The sequence below is a fragment of the Hyla sarda genome, chromosome 8, assembly GCF_029499605.1.
Source record: "Hyla sarda isolate aHylSar1 chromosome 8, aHylSar1.hap1, whole genome shotgun sequence".
Lineage (NCBI taxonomy): Eukaryota > Metazoa > Chordata > Amphibia > Anura > Hylidae > Hyla > Hyla sarda.
Genome location: NC_079196.1, coordinates 58,811,550 through 58,823,906, shown reverse-complemented (window position 1 = coordinate 58,823,906; position 12,357 = coordinate 58,811,550). Strand labels below are relative to the sequence as shown.

Below are 12,357 nucleotides of genomic sequence, written 5' to 3'. Positions count from 1 at the left end.
GACAGAATTTAAATAGGAAGTGGCCTAAATGCGAGTGTCACCTGCTGAAAACATCCAGCACCCGCCATGCTGTTTTTTTTAATAAAACGTGGAACTCTCCTAGAAATCGATGGATTCCATCAGTTACCACAAATAACACAGTGCGTTTTCATGGAGTAATACCAACTGCTAGCAGAATTTCTCAGCCTAATTACATCATACTATGGAGCTAGCACACTGTAGCCGGTTAACTCTGAGAAAGTCAAGGTCTGAGCGTCGAACTCCAGTCACCATCCTCCTTCTACACAGCGGTCCCGGTCACGTGACCCGCACCATCCCGCTATCCGCCTCATGACAGACTTCCCGCCCTTTTTGAAAGCGCCACGTCACTGAGCGCACATGTGACACGCCTTCGCCGCGCGACTGACTGCTTTTTATTTTTTGTGTGCGCTGTACGTGTGACGTCAGCGTTTGAGGAGAAGAGGGCGGGGCCGAATCCCTGGTGTGCAGCTGGCGCTGGATGAATAGTTTGCAAGTGGAGGGGAAGGAGGAGGAGGCGGTGTCCGTCCGCTTTGTGTTAGTCCTGTCACTCGCAGGTAACGCTGGTTCCGGCTGACCGGTGACTCGGGATGTGCGGCGGAGACAGCCGGCTCTGGGGTGGCAGGGCCTGTGGGCTGAGCTCGGCGCTTTCCCTCAGCTGTCCGTGTATGACAGCTCCACTCGTGTCATGACTCTCTGCCCTGATAATCACCTACTCCCCGGCACAGGACAGGCTTTATCTGGGCCTGTGTGGATGTAATAGATTCCTATAGGCAGCCATTTATTCTATTAGGTCCTCAATGGGAATACTACCTGGGAGCCTGGCTATGATGTATAGGCTTATCTTCAAGCAGTGTCCTCTGTTGCGAAACTACAACTCCCACCATGCCCGGACAGCGAAGCTGTCCGGGCATGGTGGGAATTGTAGTTTTGCAACCTCAGAGAATGGAGTGTTCCATAATGTGCTCGGGGGGGAATGGAATGGGCAACCTGTGTGTGTGTATGTATATGTGTGTATATATATATATATATATATATATATATATATATATATATATAGTTGTAGTGAATTATTCCAATTCTTATTTCATACTCTGTGTTGCATATCTTGTCTGTCATAGACTGTGTGCACATTGCTGTATGGTGACAATACAGAAGTCAGAGTATGCAGATTTGTGCTCTGGTGTGTCCTATGTGTTCCTTCCCTGGAAAATATAATGGTTACCTTGTGCATTCAGAATACAACCAAATCCTGCATACTTACACTGCCCTGTGCAATCAGAATACAACCAAATCCTGCATACTTACACTGCCCTGTGCAGTCCAAGTATTCTATAGTTCCTGCTTCTTTATCCAAAGGCACTTGTGTAGAGGAAGAGTGGTGCAGTTGCTCATAGCAACCAACTCTTTGAAAATCAAATTAAAGAAGCATTCTGGTTGCTATGGACACCTTCACCACTCTTCCTCTGCGTGCCCCTTTTGTGGCGGCAGGCACTGCCTGGTGGCTGAGCAAGCATGATATGTTGAGGAGGACTGGAGCAGGAACCAAAATACTTGATGGTGGTGGAGGTAAGTATACTGGAAATTTTAAGCATACAACAAATGTATTTTTTGTGGAAAACCTCAGCTGCTATATGATCCACAGGAAGTTCTTTTCTTTTTGAATTTCCTTTGTCTGGTGCTATGAACAGAGGTGTTAGCAGAGAGCACTGTGGTCAGACAGAAAGGAAATTCTAAAAGAAAAGAACTTCCTGTGGCTCATATAGCAGCTGATAGGTACTGGAATTTTTTTTTTTAAAGTAATTTACAAATCTTTTTAAAGTATACCTCTCATGAAAGAAAATATTTTATATATGACAGATTAAACCCTAATGAACACTTTTCTAATTGGTTTTATTTAAAAATGTTGCTGCCTTTCATGCATATTTTTACTTTGAAAAATCCTACACTAGGGGGTCTCCCTAGCAATCCTGGTCGTAAAAACTTTGGACTCTGGGCATGAGTCCAGAATCACTGTGCAGCCAGGACTCGTAAGAGCTCAGCGCGCTCGCACTTCAGAGGGGCATGCTCCTGGCTCGGTCAGCCAGCCGCGTCCTCAGGCTCTGAACCCTGACAAGGAGAGCCTGCACGTGCTGGCTCTTCTTATTGTACACATTGGGCCTGCAATCCCCAGCAGGCATCAGATGACCTTGCGCCTGCCGGGCCATGCCCACTTCTGCCCCTCACAAACTCCAGGCTACTGAAGATGGCTCAAAAGAGGTATTTCTTTAGGGTGAGTTAGGATTATGATAGGTACTCTTTAACTTTCTGGTTCTGGTAAAAAAAAAAAATTCCAGTGGAGTACCCCTTTTAAGTTAATCTATAGTTTTTAGAGTACCAGCACGTGGTTTACAATTTTCATTGACTATGTTCTGCAACTTACCAGTGGTGTGGTTTTTAGGTTATGTTCACATCTAAAAATAGACTAGTAGCATATGTTTGCAATCCGGCAGAACAGTGTGCAAATGTATAGCCCTCCTACTTGCTTCACACTTAATGTGATTGAGTGCATTACTGAATTTCTTTTATTTTTATTTTTTATATTTTGCCCTCCTGCAGGTTATGTTCTGCTCTATACATGAGTGGAGTTGCTATCTTCTATTTGTGGGCCAAACCAGCCTGTTTGTGTAAGCCTTTCTTACAGAGGATATTTCCGCTCTGGCTTCATGAGACAACCCATCTGGACTTCATGGGGGGAGACTTATAAAAACCTGTGCAGAGGAAACGTTGCCCATAGCAACCAATCAGATTGCTTCTTAGGGTATGTTCACAATGCGGAATTGTAGCTGAATCTCCGCTCGCGGAATTCAGCGAGTGGAGATTCAGCCTGGCAGCCGCCGACGGTGGTAGGACCGCGCGGCACTGTGCCGTCACCATTGACGGCTATGCAGTGCTCGTGGACTTCCCTGAATGAACATGTTCATTCTTTGCGCGGAACAATTTCAGGGGCGGAATTGTCCGCCGCTGAAATTCCGCAGTGTGAACAGGTCTCGTGGAAGACCCATTCACACAGATGCTAACGTTCACTGTGCAGAATTTTACTCGGGGATTCCGCAGTGTGAACATACCCTTACATTTTTGAAAAGGCCACTGAAAAATGAAAAATCGATCTGATTGGCTTCTATGGGCAACATGTCAATGTTTCCTCTGCACAGGTTTTGATAATCTCCCCACATGTGCCTAAATCAGGAAAGATCCCCTTTAACTGTAACCTAAGGTACTTCTGTTCATGTTAGTAGAGAATGATTCCTGGCACCCTGTGCAGATTGCATCACTGTTGAATGCTGAGACTGCATATCTGTTGCCAACTGTGAAAACTTTATGGTATAGTCATTGCTTGTGAAGAATCTGGCCTTGATTTGCATGTATCAAATCTCAATAGGACTGAACATAGGCTTTAAAAGCTTCAAAGCCTATCTAATGTGTCAAAGTATTTTCTGACAAACTTTCTATACTTATTTAGAACATACCTTTCTACTAGTTCTTTTTACCAGAGTGGGATGTCTTAGAGTACCCCAGGGTACTCTAAGAATATAATAATTGTTCATTGTCGGTACCTGGTTGTAAACTTAATGGTAAATTTCAGTGTTTTTATTTGCGCCAGACAGGAAGAGCAGTTCAGCTGTAATTAGCATGTTAGGCCCATTATCAATGGGGTGGCCATTTTGGACCCTGGATGTCACAGGATTACTTCACCACAGCTGAAAGGGAGCCAAGAGCAGTTCAGTGTGGGCTACACACACCTCCCTCACCTATATTCACTACTTCCTAACCCGGTTACCTGCTTAGCTCTACAAGCAGCTAAAGGAGCATGAAAGTACAGTTCTAAGCTGAGTAAGCATAATGTGTGATACTGCCTGCAGCCTAGTATGTGATATTGCAAGTTCTTTCGCAATTTTTGGTAGAACATCTTTCAAATTTGTCTGTTTGGTGCACCATACCCCACTTTATGCAGTGGAGATGTATTTATTATTTGCACACATTTAATTTAGGAGTGTTTTTTTTATTTTTCCAAATCTACACCATGTAATAGGACGCGTACAAAAGTTTCATATGCCAGAGCACAAAGCTTAAACCAATCTCGGCAGCTCACTGGTTTCTATAGTTGAGCAAAATGTATCAAGTCCTGTGCACCTTTTTAGTAAATTTTGAGCAACTGTGCTAATACACCAAGCAAATGGGTAAAATCTAGTCTACCTTACACCAACATTGATAAATGTCCCCAACTATGTGTGATACTGTCTGTAGAGCAGTGTACCTAAGCTAATCAGTGTTATACCACCAACAGCATTGTGTCTAAGGCAGTGTTTCTCCACCAGGGTTGCCCCTAGCTGTGCAAAACTACAACTCAAAGGCTGTCAGGGCATTCTAGGAGTTGTATTTAACAGCTGGAGGCACACTTGTTGGGAAAAACTAGTCTAAGGCTAAGTTTCCACTTTGTTTTTTGTTTTTTTGTTTTTTTCTGGAAGTTTTTGAGCCAAAGCCAGAAATGTATTCAAAAGGAATAGGACATATAAAGGTAGGAATTATACTTCTCCTTCCTTATGGATCCACTTCTGACTTTGGCTCAAAAACGGCAGTGGCAGTTTTCCAAAAACCTGCCAGAAAAAAACCAAGTGGAAACTTAGCCTAACGCAGCAGGCTCTGTGCAGAAGGTGAAAGCAGGGAACTGAGCTAGGGGCGATTTACTAGGATTACTGGGTGTGTCATAGGAGGGAGGGTATTATGTGAATTGGGGCGGGAAAAGACAAGCAGAATGTCATAGCTTTGAACTTTTGGAAATGTAGTTTCAGGTTTACAGCCCTGGCATCCATGAACCAGGAAATGCCTGGATTTTACACCAGGTGATGCAGGCTTGAAGACTGTATGAGGGGTGCAGAGAGCTAGTTTTTGGAGCAGGTGGATTGTTAAGCAAGCGTTAGCACATGTGTAACCCCTTAAGGACGCCGGGCGTATGGATACGCCCGTGGGAATTCCGGTCCCCGCCGCTTGCCGGGCGGGGACTGGACCAGAGTGACTGCTGATATCTATCAGCAGGCACCCCGTTCAAACCCCTGGGGGGTCCCGAGTCAATTCAGACCAACGATTTGCGGCTTTTCCGGGTCAATCGGGTCTCTGGTGACCCAGAAAAAAGGGTGAATGGTGCTGTCCGAGACAGCCCCAGTCACCCTTATCCAGCAGGAGTGAGGTGCACAGGTGCCGCCTCTCGATCACGTGATTGATCAGTCGGAACGACCGATCAATCACGATCCTGCTGGGCGGCGATCGGGACGGCGAAAATGACGGAGATCGGCGCTGGAGGGGGTCTCCTACCTTGCCCTGGTCCGGCGGGGTCCCCTCGGATCGGTGGTGGCGACAAGAGCAGCAGGATCAGCGGCAGCAGTGGTGGCGTCCCAGCGGAAGGCTCCCTAAGGAGGTGAGGCCTGATCACTTCCTGCTGTTGCTTGGCAACAACTCGCAGCATGCACAGGCAAAGGGCATGCTGGAAGCTGTAGTTTTGCAACAGCTGGCGTTCCAAATACAACTCCCAGCATGCCCTTTGGTAGTCTGTGCATGCTGGGTGTTGTAGTTTTGCAACAGCTGGAGGCACTTTTTTTCTATGAAAGTGTGCAGCTAGCTGTTGCAAAACTACAACTCCCAGCATGCAGAGACTACCAAAGGGCATGCTGGGAGTTGTAGCAGTGTGCCTCCAGCTGTTGCAATACTACAACTCCCAGCATGCCCTTCAGCTGTCAATGCATGCTGATTGTTGCAGTTTTGCAACAGCTGGACACACATTGGTTGTGAAACTGAGATTGTTAGCTAACTCAGTGTTTTGCAACCAGTGTGCCTCCAGCTGTTGAAAAAATACAACTCCAAGCATGCACTGAGAGACTGTACATGCTGGGAGTTCTAGTTTTGCAACAGCTGGTGGCACACTGGTTGCAAAACACTGAGTTAAGTAACAAACTCTGTTTTGCAACCATGTGCCTCCATCTGTTGCATAACTACAACTCCCAGCATGTATGGTCTGTCAGTGCATTCTGGGAGTTGTAGTTTTGCAACAGCTGGAGGTTTGCCCCCCCCCCCCCCCCCCCCCCCCAATGTGAATGTACAGGGTACATTCACACGGGCGGGTTTACAGCGAGTTCTGCTGCAAGTTTGAGATGCGGCAAATTTTCCGCCGCAGCTCAAACTCCCACGCGAGAAACTAATTGTAAACCTGCGCCCGTGTGAATGTATCCTAAAAACACTCCACTAACACATAGTAAAGGGTAAAACACTACATATACACATACCCCTAGTCCACCCCCCCCCCAATAAAAAAAAAAGTATTGTACGGCAGTGTTTCCAAAACGGAGCCTCCAGCTGTTGAAAAACAACTCGCAGTATTGCTGACAGCCGGGGTCCGGGCCTCGCTTTCCGGCATCGTTATTACGTCGCTGCACACGCCGTCCCTGCACAGCAACGTAATAACGTCACCAGAAAGTGAGGCCCGGACACCGAAGAAGATGCGGAAGAAGCCGGAGGATCCCGAAGAAGACACCGGAGCAGCGGGACAGCATCGGGAGCGGTGAGTAAGCGGTCCGGAGCGGCGGGGACAGGTGAGTATTAAATGCACTTTTTACATTGCACGAATCCCTCAACATACGATGGATTTGACAAACGATGGGTCGTTTGGAACGAATTGCCATTGTATGTTGAGGGATTACTGTACCCTATTTAGTCCTCAAATGCGCATGGAGCTCTCTCACTTTGGAGCCCTGTCGTATTTCAAGGAAAGAGTTTAGGGCCACATATGGGGTATCTCTGTAATCAGGAGAAATACGTTACAAATTTTGGGGGGCTTTCTACTTTTACCCCTTATGAAAAGGAAAAGTTGGGGTTTTTTTTTTTACACTAACATGCTGGTGTTGCACCATACTTTTAATTTTCACAAGCGGTAAAAGGAAAAAGACCCCCAAAATTTGTAACACAATTTCTCCTGGGTACAGAACTACCCCATATGTGGGTGTTAAGTGCTCTGCAAGTGCACAACAAGTCTCAGAAGTGAGAGCATGTCATGTACATTTGAGGTCTAAATTGGTGATTTGCACAGGGGTGGCTAATTTTACAGCGGTCTTGACATAACTGCAAAACAATAAATACACAGATGTGTCCCCATTTTGGAAACTACACCCCTCACTTATTGCAATAAGGGGTGCAGTGAGCATTTACACCTCACAGGTGTCTAACAGATTTTTGGAACAGTGGTCCGTGAAAATGAAAAATTTTATTTTTTATTTGCACAGCCCACTGTTCCAAAGATCTGTCAAACGTCAGTGGGGTGTAAATACTCACTGCACCCCTTATTAAATTTTGTGAGGGGTGTAGTTTCCAAAATAGGGTCACATGTGGGGGTCTACTGTTCTTACACCACGGGGGGCTTTGTAAACGCACATGGCCCCTGGTCCATTCCAAACAAATTCTCTCGCCATAAGCTCAATGGTGCTCCTTCTCTTCTGAGCATTGTAGTTCGCCTGCAGAACACTTTACATCCATATATGGGGTATTTCCATACTCAGAAGAAATGGGGTTACAAATTTTGGGGGGCATTTTTTCCTATAACCCCTTGTAAAAATGTAAAAGTTGGGGGGGAAAACCAGCATTTTAGTGGAAAAAAAATTCATTTACACATCCAACTTTAACGTAAAGTCGTCAAACACCTGTGGGGTGTTTAGGCTCACTGGACCCCTTGTTACGTGCCTTGAGGGGTGTAGTTTCCTAAATGGTATGCCATGTGGGGTTTTCTGCTGTTCTAGCACCATAGGGGCTTCCTAAATGTGACATGACCCCAAAAAAACATTCAGCAAAATTCACTCTCCAAAATCCCATTGTTGCTCCTTCCCTTCTGAGCCCTCTACTGCGCCCGCCGAACACTTGACATACACATATGAGGTATTTCCTTACTCGAGAGAAATTGGATTACAAATTTGGGGGGGCTTTTTCTCCTTTTACCCCTTGTAAAATTAGAAAAACTGGATCTACAAGAACATACGAGTGTAAAAAAATGAAGATTTTGAATTTTCTACTTTACCTTGCTGCTATTCCTGTGAAACAACTAAAGGGTTAATACACTTTCTGAATGTCATTTTGAATACTTGGAGGGGTGCAGTTTTTATAATGGGGTCATTTGTCGGGTATTTCTAATGTGAAGACCCTTCAAATCCACTTCGAAACTGAACTGGTCCCTGAAAAATTTATGATGCCAACATAAAGTAGACATATTGTATTTGTGAATCAATATCTAATTTATTTGGAATATTAATTTTCTTTACAAGCAGAGAGTTTCAAAGTTAGAAAAATGCAAAACTTTAAAAATTTTCACGAAATTTGGGGATTTTTCACTAAGAAAGGATGCAAGTAACAACGAAAATTTACCACTGTGTTAAAGTAGAATATGTCACGAAAAAACAATCTCTGAATCAAAACAATCGGTAAAAGCATTCCAGAGTTATTAATGCTTAAAGTGACAGCGGTCAGAATTGCAAAAAAGGGCTCAGTCCTTAAGGTGAAAAAGGGCTCCGTCCTTAAGGGGTTAAAAGGGTAATCCACCATAAAGTGATTTTAGTACGTACCTGGCGGGCAGTAATGAACATGCTTAGGAAGGATCTGCACTTGTCTTGGGGCTAAATGGCTGTTGTGAGATTACCATAACATTGTGGCTAGCTTTTAGTAAACTGGTATTTCCTGTTGGACTTTTCTTTCTTTTTTTTTCATTTTTTTTTTTTTTTTATACTACAAATCCCACAATTAAATTTTCCTCCTCCCCACCCATAGAAACATAAATGAGCTGCAGACCTGTGGTTTTCAATCAGGGTGCCCACAGCTGTTTCATTAGGTGCAGATTGATCCCTCCACCCAATGAAGCAGACAGGCTCCCTGTCATCAGCTGACTAGTGAGTCAGGTCTCGGCCGCATTGCAAGCTGGGAAAAATCTGAGACAAGTCATTTTGTATGCTGTTAAAAATAGTTGGGTGAAAATCACATAAGAATTGTGAGAAAACATCACACACCGGTACAGACACTATATTATGAACTACACTAACTTTACAATCCCTGTAGCATAGTCAAATAAAAAAAAAATCTGGAATACCCCTTTAATTTGGTTTGATTTTAAAGCAAAATTGGCTGAATAATCAAGTGCAAAACAATTTTTTTTCATATCAACTGGCTCCAGAAAGTTCAACAGATTTGTAAATAACTTTGATTAAAAAAATCTTAATCTTTCCAGTACTTATCAACTGCTGTATGCTACAGAGGAAGTTGAGTTGTTGTTTTGTCAGACCACAGTGCTCTCTGCTGACACCTCTGTCCATGTCAGGAACTGTCCAGAGTAGGAGAAAATCCCCATAGCAAACCTCTCCTGCTCTGGACAGTTCCTGACATGAACAGAGGTGTCAGAAGAGAGCACTGTGGTCAGACAAAAAATAACTCAACTTCCTCTGAAGCATACATCTGCTACGTACTAGAATGATTAAGATTTTGTAATAGAAGTAATTATTAAATCTGTTTAACTTTTCTGGCACCAGTTGATTTGAAAAATAGTTGTCCACTGGAATACCCCTTTAAAAGGGGTTGTGCGCTGCCCTGCCTTTCGGAGCTCCGCTCGCAGTGTCTGGAACTTCATTACTCCGAACGCTGTGTGCGGGCTTCAGTGTTCGCGGCCACCCTCTCGTGACGTCACGCCCGGCCCCTTGTGACGTCACGCCCGCCCCCTCAACGAAAGTCTAAGGGGGCGTCTAATTTTGGTCTCACCATTCTCTTTTCTCTTTACATTCATGCTGTTCACTGTACAGGATAATTATATTTTTATAGTTTGGATATTTACGCACTCGGCAATACCAAATGTTTATAAATTTTTTTTACACTTTTTGGGGGATAAAATGGGGGAAAAACAGACAACTTACATTTTTATTGGGGGAGGGGATTTTTCAACATTTTTTTTTCCTATCTTTTATTTTTACACTGTAATAGTCCCCATAGGGGACTATTTATACCAATCATTCGATTGCTAGTACTGTTCAGTGCTATGCATAGGGCATAGCACTGATCAGTGTGATCGGTCATCTTCTGCTCTGGTCTGCTCGATCTCAGACCAGAGCAGAAGACCCATGGAAGGCAGCGGAGGCATGTGAGGGGTCTGCCGTTCTGGATGATCGAATCGCTGCAGGCCATTTTAGTGACTGCACTGCTGCAGATGCCGTGATCGGTATTAATCATGGCATTTGAGGGCGATCGCGGATGTCGGCCATTAACGGCGGGTCCCTGGCTATCGGCAGCCGGGAGCTGCTGCACATGAACCGAGCATCGCTCCGATGCTCGTGGTCATGTATAGGATGTAGATGTACGTACATTTAGGACCTGCGTTGCTAAGGGGGTCAATAGTCCCCATAGGGGGGACTATTTATAGCAATCATTTGATTGCTAATACTGTTCAGTGCTAGGCTTAGGGCATAGCACTGATCATTATCGGCTATCTTCTGCTCTGGTCTGCTCGATCTCAGACCAGAGTGGAAGACTCCTGAAAATGGCCGGAGGCAGGTGAGGGGACCTCCAGCTGCCATGCTGGATGATCGTATCCCCGCCGCAGCGCTGCAGGCAATCCGGTTATCCATATTGTGTCGTACTGCCGCAGATGCCCTGATCTGTATTGATCATGGCATCTGAAGGGTTAATGGCACACGTCAGCGCGACGCTGATGTGCGCCATTACTGACGGGTCCCTGGCTGCTGATAGCAGCTGGGACCGGCCGTGCCGGACACGAGCACCACTCAGATGCTTGCGGCCATGTATAGGACGTAAATGTACGTCCTGATGCGTTAAGTGCCAGGGCACAAGGACGTACGTTTACGGTCCTATGTCGTTAAGGGCTTAAAATGTATGGCGAAAACAAAAAATATTTGGGGAATTTTGGAGGGTTTCATTTTCACGCTGTACACTTTACAGTAAAAATTACATATTTTCTTCTGTGGGTCAATACAATTAAAATACCCATGTTTAGATACTTTACCATTAGTGTACTGCTTTTATTTTTTAAAATTAGTAATATTTTTGGAAAATACCTTTTATTTTGCCTTTTTTTTTTTTTTTTTGCTCCAGATCTGTAGGTTTTGGTATGGCTTTTCTTGGTACCACATTTGTGTATATTACTTTTTAACTTTACATTTTTGTGGACTGTGATGTGAGAGAAAAGAAGCAATTTTATATACAGTGGGGCAAAAAAGCATGAGTGCTTCCTCTGGTCACCCTTGCCATTTCTAGTTCCCCTAGTGTTCAAGAGAAAAATCTTATTCTATATTCCTCCTCTGAAGAGCAGGAAGAATTTAAATCCAAATTGCTCTTTTCTCCAGATGATACTGATTAGCTCCTTTTTAAAGAAATCCGTCTAATGGCTAATCTTGAGGAGAGCAGGGAGATGGTCATGGCCGAAGATGCCCTTTGTGATGGCTTAGGCCCCAAGCCTTTTTTCTTAGCAAAAAACAATCCAGAAAGCCTAATCAGAAGTTTCAGGACAATAGGAAATTTAAAGTCCCTAGCTAAGGTAGAGGTTTCCTCTTCAATCCCAACAGTCTAGTTCAAAAGATCCCAAACAATGCATCTGTCCAGGTTTGCGGGTGCCTGGGAGAAAATTTATTCCAGCCCCCCTGGGTTCTATCCACTTTGAAATCCGGTCTCCTTCTGGATTTCTGGTCTTTTCCTCCAGACAGATTCTTTCCCACTGGGATAGTGAGATTCCCTGAAACAAGAGGCCATGATAACAGAAATAAAATCTTTTGCTCAAAAAAAGTTGAAAAAGTTAAACAACTTTCTGTCATACAAAAAATCCAGGATAGAGTCCCTAAAATCCACAATCCCTCTATTTCCAAATTGCATGATAGCCTCTGTAGATTTAGAAGACTCCTACTATCATATTCCCATCCACAACTCTCATCAAAAGTTTCTAAGAGTGGTGGTGTTTATGGAGGGAGCTTGGGTCCATTTTCAGTACCAAGCCCTTCCCTTTGGGTTCTCTCAGGCCCCAAGGGTATTCGCCAAAATGATGGTGGCAGCTTTAATAAGAACCCAAAACATTCTGTTAGTTCCATATCTGGACGATTTACTGTGCGTCAGACTCCTCAGAAACACTTAATTTGCACATTCAAGTAGTTTACTCCATACTGAAAGATCTAGTTGGAATCTGAAAAAAAAGTCAAACTTAACCCCTTCCAGGCAGTGCGTTTTCTTTGGCATCTTTCTGGATTTAGTGTCTCAGCTTTCCCTCCTGCCTCTAGCCGAACA

At 44.3% G+C, this 12,357-nt stretch overlaps 1 protein-coding gene across 1 annotated transcript in view; it reads left to right on the top strand.

The window, feature by feature from the left end:
* The first annotated feature begins 375 nt into the window (after positions 1-375).
* LNPK (lunapark, ER junction formation factor) overlaps positions 376-12,357 on the top strand; it is a 70,371-nt gene continuing 58,389 nt past the window's right edge. Inside the window, exon 1 of the mRNA XM_056533483.1 lies at positions 376-575. The gene's annotated coding sequence lies outside the window, so the exon portion shown is untranslated. The remainder of the gene's footprint in view (positions 576-12,357) is intronic.